We start from the raw sequence: 16,335 nt of genomic DNA on the forward strand, positions 1-16,335 counted from the left end.
CAATATTAAAAGTAATTTAATATAGGAAATCATAATATTGCTTGTACTATTTAAAAGTTTAGTAGAAATAAAATACTCACAATATACGTGGATTCTTATAGATTAAGTTAATTGAAAAATAAGAAATTGAAGACATGAGAACCTTTGCACACAAGTTTTAAATAATAAATATTTTGAAACATGTATCCTTTTATTTTGGCAAAAGATTGATGTTACTGGTGATAACCAGCTGCTCTATATCTCACTAGGGATGGCTATATCTCTAATCATTTCAATCTGGATATTTTTATAATGAGGTCTCAGTTTCTCAGGCTGTCCTAAATTACAAACCATATTCACAGTTACTACCATAGCTATAAAATGGAAGTCACAAATCACCATTCCCAGCTCAAACTTTTTTTTAAATTCAAGTACAAATATTTACAAAAAAGTGACCAGGTTATGAAGTCATTCTTAATAAAGTATGTGCTTCTTGAAATATAGTAAGTATTTGTTTACTGGAAAATATATTTAGAAGTATAAGAAAGTAAATTTATTTAAATTTATCTACCATATATAAATTAAGTAAATAATTTTAGATATTCACATGTTAAATATTTTAAAAGCAAAATATATGTGTCTGAATAATTTACATGTGTTAAAATCATGCAAAATTAAATTAACTAATCCTACAACAATGAGAAAAGAATTACCCTAAAGAAACAAAGGAAGTTCAAAATTTGAAATTTAGAAAATAAAATGAATTGTACTCTTTAGTGGACCTAAATAACTGGACACCATCTGTATAGCAATTTTATAATGTTTTTTTCTTTCATGCATGTGTTTCTAACGCATTTATTAGATTATCTCTTTGTTGCTTTGTATGTCCCTCCCCCACAGTATAACCCCTGCTTTCACTATATTTGATGTCAGTATAACTTGTGGAGGAGATGGGGAAAAACCAGTTGTTTAAGGATACAGGTGGACCTGTTGCAACAATGAGAAGTACAAGTTGTCATGTCCAAAACGAGCTTTACAAAGTTGGTGCCGTTGGGGAGGTGGGGAGGGGGTGAAGGAGAAGGGTTGGGATTGGGGGGGGAGGGGGGAGGCTGGGAAGGGAGGTGAAGGGTAAACAAAGGAGGAGGCTGCAATGCTTGGTAAGAAATGTACGCATTATCCTGCCCATGTAATTGTAACCCCTCTGTACAGTATGTTCACAAATAAAATAAAATTAAATAAAAAAAAAAGAAAATACACGAACAAAGAAAGCAAAAGTACAGTAGTTGTTTGAGTGTACAAATAAAATCCATGGAGGGGATAACAATGTTCCTTCCATGAGAAATGTACTCATAACCTTACTTATGTAACTGTAACCCCTCTGTACCTTACCTTCACAATAAAATTAAAAATGAAATTAAAAATGAACCAAATAATATACCAATTAAGAATTCTTAAGAGCCATTGGTTAAAAACCTTGTAAAATCTGCCCTAAGTACCCAAAGGAAATACTTTGATGATAATATTTAAATACATAAATTTCGGCAGAGAAGCAAAAATTTAAAAACTGTTAAAAAGTAAAGTAATAAATCAGAATATAATACTATAATAATCATTAGATGATGTTTTTAATTTTAATTTTCATTTTTACTGTGAAAATACTGTACAGAGGGATTACAATTATACGGGAAAGACAATGAGTACATTTCCTATCAAGCATTGTAGCCTCCTCCTTTGTTTCCCCTTCCCATCCTCTCCCTGTCCCCGCACCCATTCTTCCTCACCCCCCACCAAAGTTGTAAGTTCGTTTCTCCATATAAGGACTTGTACATCTCATTGTTGAAATGGATCCACCTGTACTTATTTAAACAATTTGTTTTTTCCCTCCCCCTCCACAAATTATACTAACATCAAATACAGTAAAAGTAGGGGTTATACTATGGGGGAGGGACATGCAAAGAAACAAAGAAATAAGTTTATAAATGTGTTAGAAACAATCACCTGAAAGAAAAAGAAAACATTGAAATTCATATCTTGGGGTTCATTTCCCTAACATCAACTTATCTGAACTTTACTGGTTGACTCAGACATATACTAGTTATTGCAAATAAGGGAAACCAAGGGGCCTAAGTTTCTTTGGGCCTGGCCTACTTCACTAAATGTAATTTTTTCCAAGTCTTTCCGTTTCCTAACAAATGGTGCAATGTCATTCTTTCTGATGGAGGCATAGAATTCTATTGTCTATATATACCACATTTTCTTGATCCATTCATCTACAGAGGGGCATCTGGGTTGGTTCCATATCTTAGCTAGGGTAAATAAGGCTGCAATAAAAATAGTCGTGCTGGTAGCTTTAGTGTGGTCATGTTTGTAAACATTTGGGTAAATGCCCAAAAGTGGCATTGCTGGGTCATAGGGGAGATCTACGAGGAGTCTTTTGAGGTAACTCCATACTACTTTCAAAAGTGGTTGAATAAGTTTACACTCCCACCAACAATGCAGTAAGGTTCCCTTCTGTCTACATCCCCTCCAGCATCTGTTGTTATTAAAGTTCATGATTAAAGCCATTCTAACTGGGGTGAGGCGGTAGCTCAATGTTGTTTTGATTTGCATTACTTTTATGGCTAGAGAGGTTGAGCATTTCTTCACGTGTCTATTGGCAATCCTTCTTTCCTCTTCAGAGAAATTTCTCTGTAAGTCTTTAGCCCACTTAGGCAGTTGTTTCTTTGAAAATTTGTTGTTAGGAAATTTAATTTTTTTTAGTTCCAGTTATATTTTAGATATGAGACCCTTGTCTGTTGTATTGCTAGTGACGATCTTCTCCCAATCCGTGGGCTTTCTATTGATCTTGCTAGCTATGTCCTTTGCCATGCAGAACTTCTGCAATTTCATGCAATCCCATTTGTCCAACCTTTCTTTGATGTGTTGTGTTTCTGGGTCTCTTTTAAGAAAATTTTGGCCTGTGCCATGGAGACCTGGGGTTTCTCCTATTCCATCCTGTAATGTTTTCAGAGTGGATGATTTGACTCCAAGGTCTTTGATCCATTTGTAATTAATTCTGGTGCAGGCTGATATATAAGAATCTAGCTTTAGTTTTCTAGAAGTGATGAACCTATTTGCCAGCACCATTTACTGAAGAAGAGGCTGTCATTCTTCCATTCAATTTTTTAGTTCCCTTATGGAAGATTAGATGGCTATAAGTCAGTAGGTTCATTTCTGGGTTTTCATTTCTATTCCATTTGTCCTGAGGTCTGTTCTTGTGCCAGTAACAAGCTGTTTTTATTACTATGGCTTTGTAGCAGAGTTTGAAATTTGATATTGATATTCCTCCAGCAGTGTTCTTTCTGTTGAGAATAGTTTTAGATATACGGGGTCTTCTATTGTTCCATATAAATTTTTTGATTGCCTCTTTTATTTCCTTGAAGAATGAGGATGGAATATTGATAGGTATCGTATTGGATTTGAAGATAGCCTTGGGAAGAATTGCCATTTTCACGATGTTGATATTTCCAATACAGGAGCATGGGAGTTTTTGCCACTTTCTAAGTTCTGTTTTGATATCCTTTTTCAATTTTTAAAGTTTTCATCATAGAGGTCCTTCACTTGTTTGGTTAAATTAATTCCTAGATATTTTATTTCTTGTGGGGCTCTTCAGAATGAAATTGCTTTTCTAATTTCAGCCACACTTTTCTCATTTTTGGCATACAGAAAAGCCATTAATTTTTGAGAGTTAATTTGAGACTGTGCTACTTGCCAAAGTTTTGAATCAGCTTGAGTAATTTGGGAGTGTAGTCTGTGTGATTCTTTAAATAAAAGATCATGTCATCTAAGAAGAAGGAGAGTTGTATTTCTTCTTTCCCTTTTTGGATCCCCATTATGTTTGCATCTTGTCTCATTGCTGTAGCTAGGCATTCTAATACTAGATTGAAGAGTAGTGGAGAGACTAGACATTCTTGCCTCATTCCTGAGTTAAGAGGAAATGGCTTTAGTTTTTCACCATTAAGTACAATGCTGGCTGTAGTTTTGTCATATACAGCCTTTAATGATGAATGCTTCATGGATTTCTAATTTTTCCAGAACCTTCATCATAAAGGGGACTTGGATCTTGTTAAATACTTTTTCTGCAGCTATTGAAATATCCATGTGGTTCTTATCCTAGCTCCTGTTGATGTGCTGAATTGTATTAATTGACTTGCGTGTATTGAACCAGCTTTGCTTCCCTGAAATGAATCCTGTTTGATCATTGTGTATGATTTTTGGATGAACTTTTGAAGTCGATTGGCCAAAATTTTGTTGAGAAGTTTTGCATCAATGTTCATCAAAGAAACGAGTCTATAGTTCTCTTTCTTTGATGAGTCCCTGCCTGGTTTTGGGATGAGGGTTATGATGGCTTCATAGAATGAATTCGGTAGTGAACTTTCTCTTTCAATTTCATTGAATAGTTGGAGGTGTATTGGTGTGAGCTCTGTTTTAAATGAATGCCTTGTAGTATTCTGCTGTAAAACCATCTTGTCTTTGGATTTTCTTAGATCGGAGGTCTCTTATTGATGTTTCTATTTCAATACTTGATATGGGCCTGTTAAGATGATTTAACTCATCTTGTGTTAGTTTCAGCATGTCAATATTTGATAGGAAAAGGTCCGTTTCTGCCACATTCTCAAACTTAGTAGCATAAAGTTTTGAGAAGTATTCCCTTCTAATGTTCTGAATCTTGGTTGTTTCTGTAGTAATGTTTAAATTCTCATCTCTAAGTTTATTTATTTGGGTGTGTTCTCTTCTTTTTCTGATATTTGCTCAGGGTCTGTCAATTTCTTTTTTCCGAAGAACCAACTCTTTGTTTGATTGATTCTTTCTATGGTTTTTTTGGATTCTAATTCATTTAATTCTGATTTAATTTTAATTATTTTTTTCCATCTCTTTTTTTGGGATTTATATTGCTGCTCTTTTTCAAAGAGGGTCAGCTGTCTCATTAAATTGTTGGTTTCAGATCTCTCCAATATGTTGATGTAGGAACTCAGAGCTATAAACTTGCCCCTGAGTACTGTCTTTACTGTGTCCCAGAGGAGCTCGTGATTTGTGCGCTCATTTTTGTTGAATATCATGAACATTTGGATTTCCTTTCTAATCTCTTCCATGACCCACTCGTGATTCAGCAGTTTGTTGTTCAGCCTCCATGTGTTACCGGACTTTCTTTGGTGGCTTTTGGTGTTGATTTTTAATTTTATTCCCTTGTGATCAGAGAGAATGCAAGGTATAACTTCAATGTATCTGAATTTGGACAAGTTTGCTTTGTGGTCTAGAATGTGGTCTATTTTGGAAAATGTTCCATGTGCTGCTGAGAAAAAAGTGTTTTCTGAAGGTGTTGGGTGAAATATTTGGTAGATGTCTGTTAAATCTAGTTGATTTATGCAGCTGTTTAGATCTGCGGTTTCTCTGTTGAGTTTTTGCTGAGTTGATCATCTAGTGAGGAAAGTGATGTGTTAAACTCCACAACAATTAATGTCTCTGGATCTATGTGGGATTTGAGGGAAAGTAATGATTCTTCGATAAATTTGGGTGTTCCATTGTTTGGCGAATAGATATTTAGAATTTCAATATCCTCCTGAACGAGAGATCCATTAATTGATATGTAGCGACCTTCTTTATCTCTTCTTACTAATTTTAATTTGAAATCAATTTTATCTGACATTAGGATTACAAATCCCACCTGTTTATGGAGGCCATTTGCTTGGTAGATTTTGTTCTACCCTTTCACATTGAAAATGTGTTTGTTTTTATGGGCAAGATGTGACTCCTAAAGGCAGCAGTTAGAACAATCGTGCTTTTTAATCCAGCTAGACAGTGTATGTTGCTTAATTGGAGAGTTAAGTCCGTTAATGTTAAGAGATAGGACAGAGAGGTATTTGGGAGTTCCTGCCATTTTATCAACTTTCTTGGGGGCTGTGGCAACTGGGTTCTTCCTATGGTTCTTGGATTCTCAGTTTGGGTGCAGTTTCTTGGCCTCTATTGTGGTCTTGTTGGTTTTCTATGTGTAGGACATCTTTAAGAATCTTTTGTAGGGCTGCTTAGGTAGAGACATATTGTTTCAATTTTTCTTTGCTATGGAAGGTATTTAGTTGACCTTCGGTTATGAAGGAGAATAGAGCTGGGTACATTATTCTTGGATGATAGTTGTTTTTTTTTTAGTGCATGGCATATATCATTCCAGTCTCTTCTTGCTTTGATTGTCTCTGCTGAGATACCTGAGGTGATTCTATTTGGTTTCCCTTTATAGGTGATTGATCTTTTCTCCTTGACAGATATAAGTATGTTTTCTTTGGTTTGAACTGATCTTGTGTGGATTATAATGTGCCGATAAGATGTCCTGTTCTGGTCTGGCCTATTTGGAGTTCTAAAAGCTTCTTGTATCTGAATAGGCCTATCTTTTTGCATGTTTGGGAAGTTCTCTGCTAGGATGGTGAGAAAAAAATTTCCTAGACCATTAACTTCTGTCTCTAGGTGCTCTTCTACACCCATTATCCTCAGATTAGGCCTTCTGATGGTGTTTTCGAAGTGTTGAATAGATCTATCATATTTCGTGAATTTTTCTTGGATGGTTGGATGTTCTTTCTTTATAATATCTAGGCTGTCTTCAATCCCTGAGATTAGATCTTCTGCACGGTCTAACCTACTGTTCAGACTTTCTACTTTGTTTTTTATTTCTTTTACTTCTAGTTGGTTGTCTTTGATGGCTTCAAATTCTTTGTTGGAGTTTTGTTTTAGATCTTGTATGAACTTCTTTACTTCCTTAATTTGGTGTTCAGTGTTTAATCTCAAATCACCTAGTTGATTGGTTATAGTTTCCTTGGTATCCCATTCCTTCTGCTGGTTTGCATTCAGCATTCCCTTTGTGGACTCTCTGAGTTCTTTCAGCTCTCGGTTTATGGATTCCATGATTTCCTTTAGTGATCTTTGTGCATTCTCATCCTGGTGTCTCAATTTCTGCATTACTCTTTGATTAGCTTCCTCACATCACTCGATTCCTATTGCTCTCTTTGAGTATTTTTAGCCTGCTCACGCCATTCCTGACTTTCTCTTTGTCTGTTCCCGGCCAGCTCCCCCAATTCCTTTCTATCTCTTTGACTGGTCTCAGCCTTCTAATGCCATTCCTTTATTTCTCTTTGAGTGTTCTCAAGCTGTTCACGCAATTCCTCACGCTCATGATAATCCTGTATTGAACTTTGGTTTGCCTCATCTCTCTCTCTCTATCACGCTCATACAGAGTCCTTTGCAGGTTTTCAGTCTTTTCATTTACAATGCTTACCAGTAGTGTTTCTAGAGCTTTTTGGGAACTCTCCAATGGATTATTCATTATCTGTTCTGTACCCTGAGTATCATGAGTGGGAGTAGGATACCCGGACTTGCCATTTTTCTTGTGTTTTTCCGGCTTGCCCTGCCCATTTGTGATGAAAGTAACACCAGTTTTGTGCTAGAACACTATCTTAAGGTAAACATCAAACAAAGTCTGTAGTTGCACCGTTAAAAGTCTGAAGATACACTCTAGTTCAACAGATATATTTATTCAACATCAAACAACTATGTATTAATGAGCTACGAACCGCAAAGAAGAATTTGGCCAACCAGGAATTATCAGGTTTAGGGAGAGATGTGGGTAAAAATAGGAATACAGGGATGTGGAAAGGCAGAGGGTGAGTTAACTTAACTAAGTCCTAATCTCAAAACAGAAATTGGTTGAATAGAATGATAGTAGAGCGAGAGGAAAAAAAGAAAAAAGAAAGTAAAAATGAGACAAGAATAAAATAGAAGTACAAATATTAAAAATTAAAAAGTGAAACACTTAAAAACTTAAAAATTATGCAAAATACAAACCTAATATTCAGAAAAGAACTTGTAGACGATAAGATAAGCCTAGGGACAGAAAGGAGACATGAAAAACAAAAATAGAAATGCTTAAAATATTATATAGATATAAAGAAGTAGTACTTGTATTAAGGAATTTAAGTCTAAAAGGTTTTGATCTGAGTAATAAATTTCTGGATTAAGTGTATACACATGGGTGATAAGGTCTAATAATCGACTATGAGTATATCTGAGGATGAGCAGAATAGCAATTAAGTAATGTAAAAAAGAACAAAAGAGAAGAAAAGGTGAAAAGAATGAGAAGGAAAGAAAAAAAAGGATCAAAAAGTCAGTAGAACTAAACAAAAAAATTTTAAAAAGAGAAAGGAAAAAAACAAGAAAAAAAGCACAAACACTTATACCTCAAAAATAAAAATTATAAGAGGAAAAAAATTTTTAATAGAAAACAAATTATTTTTAAAAATGTTAAAAATTAAAATTAAAAAAAAATTTTGGAAATTTTTTTTTATAAAAAACTAAAAAATAGTTCTTTGATTTTTTTGGGAGGATGGGAAGATCTTGTATCTCCCTTGTGTCCATAACAAGTCTGTAGTTGGAGTCTCTTGTCTGTTTGTGGTGTTTGATTTTCCTGTGGCTTGGTTGGTTTCTTAAGTCAGTTAGTTTGAGCAGGCAGAAAAATGTTCTGCTTTACCCAGGATTTTGTGATCCTCCTCCCATGCTGGTTCAATGGGAGGGAGATCTGCTGTGAGTATCACAAAAGTGGGAGATGGCTGTTTCCTCTAGTTTTAAGATGCTGTATTGAGGCTAGGTTCTGGATAGGGTTGAGGCCTTTCAGCAAATAGTAGCTTTTCCCAGAGGGGCTATCTTGTGAGACACTCACAGAGCCCAGCCTGGAGCCTTTCTCAGGGTTTAAGTTTACTGAATATAAATTGATTGTCAAGCCTACTGTAGGGAGGGGCAGCTTCTGGCTCTGTTTATCCCGGGAGAAATCCTCTCCTAGCGCTGGCAGAGCTTGCTCCGCCCAGGCTGGGTGACTTTTCCCTGGGTGGAACGGAGCCTAGCAGGTCAGGTTAGGTTCCTGTGACCTGCTAAATGACTCTTGTTTTCTTCTAAGTCCTGAGTTGGAGCTAGCAGCTCAGCCAGGACTTTGTTAGTATCAAAGATGGAGATCTCTGGTAGTGGAGGTGGGAGGGGTAGCCTTCCCTCCTTTGCTCCCTGAGAAGGAATGAAGATGTCAGGCTTCTACTCACACCGAGTCTTGGTTCCTGGGTTGTCCCTTGTCTGCGAACTGCAGGATAAAGAGGTCTGCTTCTTGTCAGTTCTTGCTGGGGTTGAGTAGAATCTGCTCACCGCCACCAAATTCACTTACATTCTTTTATTCTATTTCATTTACTTTCCTAAAAACTGGATTTTCATAAAATGATTCATAAAAAAGCCTATATACCCACTTACATCTTCAGATCTTAACAATATTTATTTCAGAAATGTCTTCAACTCTATAGTCAATGAACTGAAATAATACTAAAATATTCAAAGGCTTTTCAGAAATTGCAAGACTCTCTGGGTTGTTATTTATATTGGAAAAGATATTCGAAAAGCCCTATTTGTTAAAGTTGTGATAGTTACTCCCACAAAAGAGCCATTAGTGAAGATCCCATTGCATATACAAAACAACTTCGAATGCATCCACTATCTGGAGGTGACACATGCTTTTTGTTTGTTTGTTTTTGAAAGGTATATCTAACAAGCATATCCACAATACTGATTTTCAGTCAATATGATCGGATATTCAAACCGATGGTTAATTATCTTAGTGAGAATAGATATGATGTTATAAAGAAAGTTATTTTCAACAGAAATCCGGAAAGAGTTTATCCACCTTGTGTTTGACAGGAATAACCAGAGAGTAATAACTGTTTGGGCAAGTCAGTCAAACTCACTCCATGAGTATATCTTAAAAGTATAACCAATTTAAGAGGTCAAATACATATTTTGTACTGACAGTCATCTTATAGCAATAATTTACTACCTAATTATATCTGTATCTTCTCACCTAACATATAGTAAGATCTGAAAGTGGTCACGTTTTATCTAACTTAATATTGTATATGCTTTGATTATGATGATGTAATTATTTGACAAATAAAATGTGCAGAAGGGTGGCTCCACAGAAATAAAATGACAGAACACTGATAAATAATTACATTGCAACACAGTTAGCTCTTTTCAGCATCACCCTGTCCACATTTGCAAGCAACATTGCAAGAGCACACGCACACATATACACATACACACATGAGTGCACATGTACACATATATACTTGCATGCTAAATTCAGGGTTTAGTACAAAAAAGTACAAATAAAATTTTAGTGATTAGGACAAACGTAAATTTGCCTTATTACAAAATAATACACAATCCAGTCACCATGGGTGTTACATTTTACTTGCCTTGCCACATGTGACCAATTAATTTATTTTAATTAATTCATTCGTTCATTTGTTTGGTGCTAATACTAGTCTTGAACTCAGGGCCTGGCTCTGTCCCAGAATTTTTTTTTTTTTTAGTTTTCTCAAGCCTAGAATTTTACTGCTTGTCCCACAGCTCCATTTCTAGCTTTTGCTGGTTACTTTCAAATCAGAATCTAATGGACTTTTTTTTTGCTTGGTCTGGTTTCAAACCGCAATCCTCAGATTTCATCTTTCTGATTAGCTAGGATAAACATATGAGCCACCAGTGTGGCTTCTAGTTTTTCCTCTAAAGCTATCTAATGCACATACTTAGATAGTAATTTAAAACTTAGAGTATAGAAGCAAGTTGTACAGTGATGATATTGTCCTGTCAGAAATTTAAGCTAGTAATTTTCTTCTTAAAACCATAAACAAAAATACCATGATATAATATAAGAGAATTCACTATTGAACATATGAGCTTTAAGAGCTTTCTAATAGATCCATTATTTGTTACCCAACATTAGAAAAAAACTGTATAATGCAGTAGTAAAATAGAAGTCCTTTGTAGGAATACTTAATTACCTTGTTTTTAAAGACACTTGTTTTCATCTAAAAAAGTAGGTCTGTCTATTGTCTTTATGTGATTTTGATGATGGAAGGTGCTTAATGAGAAGTCAAAGTGTATTACTAATCCTTTGCTATCAGTTAAATCTCACCTTTTCTTCTTGGAACATATAATGATTAAAGCAATAGTTCAGAATCAGCAAGCAATAGTTCAGATTCACAGTTCCAGTGCAAGTGGATCACCAGCAATTAATCCTTGATACCATTTTCCACAAAGTTTTGTCCCAGATACAATCGGCCTGACTTCTCTAGCTGCTTTCCTAGCCTGGACCTATTCCTTCACTGTACAGGAAAAGTTTGATTCGACTGATTTCAGTCAGATCTGTTGCTAGAATTATCAGGGATTTAGATCTTTGTCTGTAATTTGGTCAAATCTATGTCTCTTTATGTAGGTTATTAAAAATGTATTTACTAATTTCAAGTAAATACATAAATTCTATTTCTATCTCTTTTGAAAAATAAAATTGTTTGTTCTATAAATTGATCAGAGGCATGGATTTTGTGGCTAGATAGGTCATTGCACATGGGTCTCTCACTTCCTCTCTCCCTTTCATGGTTCTCATAGATAATATAACTGCTCCATAATTATCCTAATTTATTTTGCTTTTATATTTTTGGTTTCATCATTTCACTTTCTGCTCTGGCATTTCCCAAATCATTTACATATTTTCTCATTCCTAGAATAAGCTACACATGAAGACACCACTGGTCCTCAATTTCAGTCTGTACCTTTGAATATGGAGGAAAACCTTTCCTCTCTTTCTATCAATTCCCTACTCTCCAGTTAGAATAATTTCGAATAGGAAAAATGGAAAAAGGGAAAAAAAACATGGTGAAAAAAACAGATGTAGAAAATTCACTGGATTTTTCTGACCAGTTCAACCAACGTGAACTATTGGGGAATACATGTGTACCTCATTCCCACTGGTACTCAATGTCTCTGGTTAGGCAATTCTGATGAAGACAAGGAACAAGATCAAAAAGTGAGGAATGGTATCATTTGCAAAAAAATATGGAGAAGTATTCAAGCAAATTTTTTTTGGGCTGCTGAAAATAATTAGCTTACTACAGTACAGAGACTACTTTCCAAAAAGGACACTCATGTGAATACTAGGGATGATGATGAGTATACCTTTCTTCATCAGGAAGCCTACAGTGGACACTTAGACATTGTCCATGAGTTGGTGGCTCAAGGCAGATATTCATGCAATAACTGAATGGCTGGGCACCCCTGCACAGTGCTTATATGTGGAATAATACCAGAGTGGCTTCTCTCTTAGTTCATCATGATGCAGATACCAATGCTCAAACTAAAGTCCTCTTGACCACCTTGCATCTTGCTGCTTGGAATAGAAATAGCAAAGATATGCTGGATCTCATTCTATTGAAGCATTATGTCAAACCAGGTCTGAAGAACTTGGAAGAAAATGCATTTGATATTGCCAAAAGGATGAATATGTATCACTACCTCTTTGAATTTGTGGAAGGATGTAAAAATTGTTCTCCTAAATCTTAATGGTTCGGTTAAGTTTCTTAAATTTCAAAAATGCCAATCCATCTTTTGTCTGTACAAAATATTTTCACAATAAAAAGCAACGGCAATATCTTACTTTAAAAATTCATGGATTCAGGGCTGGGAAGGTGGCTCAGTGGTAGAGTGCTTGCCTTGCATGGATGAGGCCCTGAGTTCGATTCCTCAGCACCACATAAGCAGAAAAAGCTGGAAGTGGTGCTGTGGCTCAAGAGGTAGAGCACTAGCCTTGAGCTGAAGAGCTGAGGGACAGTGCCCAGGCCCAGAGTTCAGGCACCATGACTGGCAATAAATAAATAAATAAATAAATAAAAATTCATGGATTCCATGGTATTCTCCAAGTGAATTGTCTGGCTTTGATGTCAAAATGTATTCAAGATTTGTTTGTACACATCTATAATGATTTCTGCAGAGTTTGTGATTTTTTAAATCAGAAATCATTTTAACTTATGTGTTGAAATGAGTAGTACAGAAACTAAAATATTTCTTGTGCTTGTATGAAAAATTTATATTTTAAAATAATCTGTATTTTGTTTGTATAATGTCCATAATGTATTTCATTCGCTCCTTGATAAGATACTTTGAATTCTATATTGTTTTATAATATATAGGCTCATTATTAAATGTGTTATTTCAGATAGCATTCCATATAGAAACAGTTTAAGATTCCTTTTTTTCCTAAGTCCTTATAGTATTTTATTTCTTTGGGATAAAATGACAATGTTATCTAATTTCAAAAGTTTTGTAAAGATTATGCTATGTAAAGGCCTTTCTAAGTTGAGGATTTAGTACACTGATGTCAAACTAACTTTCAGTTCAATGAATTACATGTAATGTTACATTTGTATTTTTGTAATCAATGTTTTAATAACTGATTTTCATTTCTTGCATCTGAAGAATGAAAAATATGGAATACTTCACAAATTTTCATATCATCCTTGTGCAAGTGCCATGTTAATCTCTATATTGTTGTAATTTGGGTAAACGTGCTGCTGAAGCATGTAGTATCCTATAAATTTAAGTATTTAATGATGCAGTCTTTATACAGGCATATATCCTTAGTTGACTGTTTGTAACTAGGAAACCTTATTGTTCCTAAAAATACTATTGATCTTACTTCGCTAAAATTCTATGTATATTGGAAAAAAACTTATATTGTTTGGTCGATTGCTCACATTTGCAAATTTTTTGTCAATGACTATTTTAAGTCTTTTTCATTTTAAATTTGATCATACTTTGAAGCCTTTTTAGCTAGGACCAAAGATGATGGCTTTTCAAGTACTTATTTATCTACTGAATTATCTTTGTGGAGCTAGTGAATGCAAAGTAAGCCTTGCTTAAGAGCTACTTCTAAACTTCTGCAGCTTAAAAATTCCTAAATGAGGTCTTACTGGCAAAAATATCTAACTGACCCTTTACTCTTCTTCCATGTAGCAACAGACCAACCAGAATATCTTACCATGACAGCATAGATTTTCTTATTGGAACAAAACTAATCTTACTTAAAAGGGATCATAGACAACTTGTACTTCTCATTGTTGCAACAGGTCCACAAGTTGTCATGTCCAAAACGAACTTTACAACGTTGGTGCGGGAGGGGGGCTGGGGGGGGAGGAAGGAGAAGGATTGGGATTGGGGGGGAGGGGGGAGGCTGGGAAGGGATGTGAAGGGTAAACAAAGGAGGAGGCTGCAATGCTTGGTAAGAAATGTACACATTATCCTGCCCATGTAACTGTAACTCCTCTGTACAGTATGTTCACAAATAAAATTAAATTAAATTTAAAAAAAAAAAAAGAAAAAGGAGTAAAAAAAAAAAAGGGATCATAGAAAGATAAACAGTTAAGACAGAATCGTTTAGACTAGAAAGTATTTTATCAAAATATAATTGTTTTTTTATACCTAACATTTCAAAAGAGGCTAAAGTCAAGAAGGTGAAAAAATTTTTCATAAGCATGATTACCTAATGTCCTGGCCAGTCTACCATCCATCCAGGCAGGAATTTACACTACTCCCTTTCATTCACCAAATATTTTCATAGTTACAAGAAAAGTCTATATGTTTCTCCCCCATATTAGGCCTTAAATTGGTAATGTTTTAATCACAGTGTTTCCTCTTGCCTCTAGGCTGTAAATCTACAAATGGTAAAGCTTTAGGTCCTACTCTACCAAACACTGAGGTAGAAATAATGGAATAATATTTTAAAACACAGTTGTCTTTGATACCCTAACTACAACAGAACATTGCAAAACATGTGTCTTTTTCTTATGTTATATATAGTTATGTATTTTATATTTATACGTGCTGATATTTTATTTCACACAATGAAACTTACTAGAATTAATTGATAATTTGACAAATAAATAGATATATATTACAATAAAAACATTGGAATATAAATAATTAGGTTTAGAATATATATTAGAATATGAAAAGTATCAATGCAATGTCTTCAGTATAAACTTGTGATATGTATTAAGTGTTCTTGGTCTTCAGAATTCACATTTTAAAAAGAAATTTTTGTTTTCCTCTAATCTATAAGGGAATTTACTCTGCTACTCTGTTTATTATTTTAACTCACCGGTTCCAAAATGTTTTTCTCCATATTTCTGAAGCATTCCTACTGATTATACCCAAATTTTGCTGACATGATGTCTAAAAGGTATTATTCTTCTGCAGGACACACGGGTCCTAGGATCCCAGGTCTCAGTTATCCGCATCATCAAGTAACAAGGGCAAGACTTCTCATCTAGGCCCATGCAACATGCCTAGAAAGTAATTGAAAATCCATCTCAATTCCTTACGACACTGGAATTAGCAGTAAGCAATTGTGAAATGCAAGGCAACTTAAAATGAAATATGAGATCACAAAATCGGAAAAAGTACAGTAATTCAAACTTTCAATTTACAAATGACCAGTCCATATGAGTGAACAAGATCACAAATTATTTTTAATACACTTCTTCTAATAATTACTGAAAGATTTCAGGCCAGCAAATATCCAACATAAGTAGGCCAAAAAAATGGTTCCTAGAATGATAGATCCATAATTGGTCTACCAAGGTTAGGAAAACTTGACTTATAGGTCAAATTTACTTCACAAAAACATTAATTGAGAAGATCATTAATGCTTCAAAATACTGGTACTTCAGTAAAACTTGGTTATGTAGTATAAAAATGTTATCATTCACAAACAAATGATAACCTATATTTAATCTCCTGAAAACAGATTCCTTTGCAAATAATCTTTTAAAATCACATTCGCCAAAATAACAATTGACAAGTCGATGATAATTAGTGACATTACAAACTTTTCAAGCTTAGGGTGCAAGTTACAATAGAGTTGATTCATTTACCCAGCACTAATGCCAAAGAGGTTCAACCATTCATTAAAGGGTAGAAATAGTACCTCCCACCAATTGTGTTGTTCAGTAGGTGCCTTCCAGGAATTTGTTAAATAGTTCAACCTCCCATAATTCAAACTCAAACACTAGCTAATAAAGTAAGCTTCATCACTTAATAAGGTATATTTTAAAAAGTCACAAATAGTTGCCTTATCATATGTTGTTTATGTTTTCCCTATCTGTCTAACATGGTAAGAAATATGACTTAAAGTCACGGACATGGGTACTCATCAGAGATATGACAAACATAAAATCTGTCTTGTATTTCTACCATATTCCTCTACAGTAGTAAATCGTAGTTTTCTTCTTTTTACAAAACTTATAGGAAGTAGAAATTATTATCCCATGTAAAATAAAATAATCACAAGCCTTTTTACAAAGCCATTTATAAAATTTGTTAGTTAGGAAAATATTCTAAACATTTTTAAACTTTCTTGTTGACTAAAGTTTAATCTTCCAAATGGATGAGAATAAAATCATGTCTAGGTGC

At 34.6% G+C, this 16,335-nt stretch overlaps 1 pseudogene; it reads right to left on the minus strand.

Moving 5' to 3' along the window:
- Nucleotides 1-13,345: 13,345 nt before the first annotated feature.
- On the minus strand, nucleotides 13,346-13,445 carry LOC122097212 (annotated as a pseudogene).
- Between the last annotated feature and the right edge of the window lie 2,890 nt (nucleotides 13,446-16,335).

Source organism: Dipodomys spectabilis, unplaced genomic scaffold, assembly GCF_019054845.1.
Source record: "Dipodomys spectabilis isolate Male_0828 unplaced genomic scaffold, ASM1905484v1 ptg000417l, whole genome shotgun sequence".
In the NCBI taxonomy this organism is placed as follows: Eukaryota; Metazoa; Chordata; class Mammalia; order Rodentia; family Heteromyidae; genus Dipodomys; species Dipodomys spectabilis.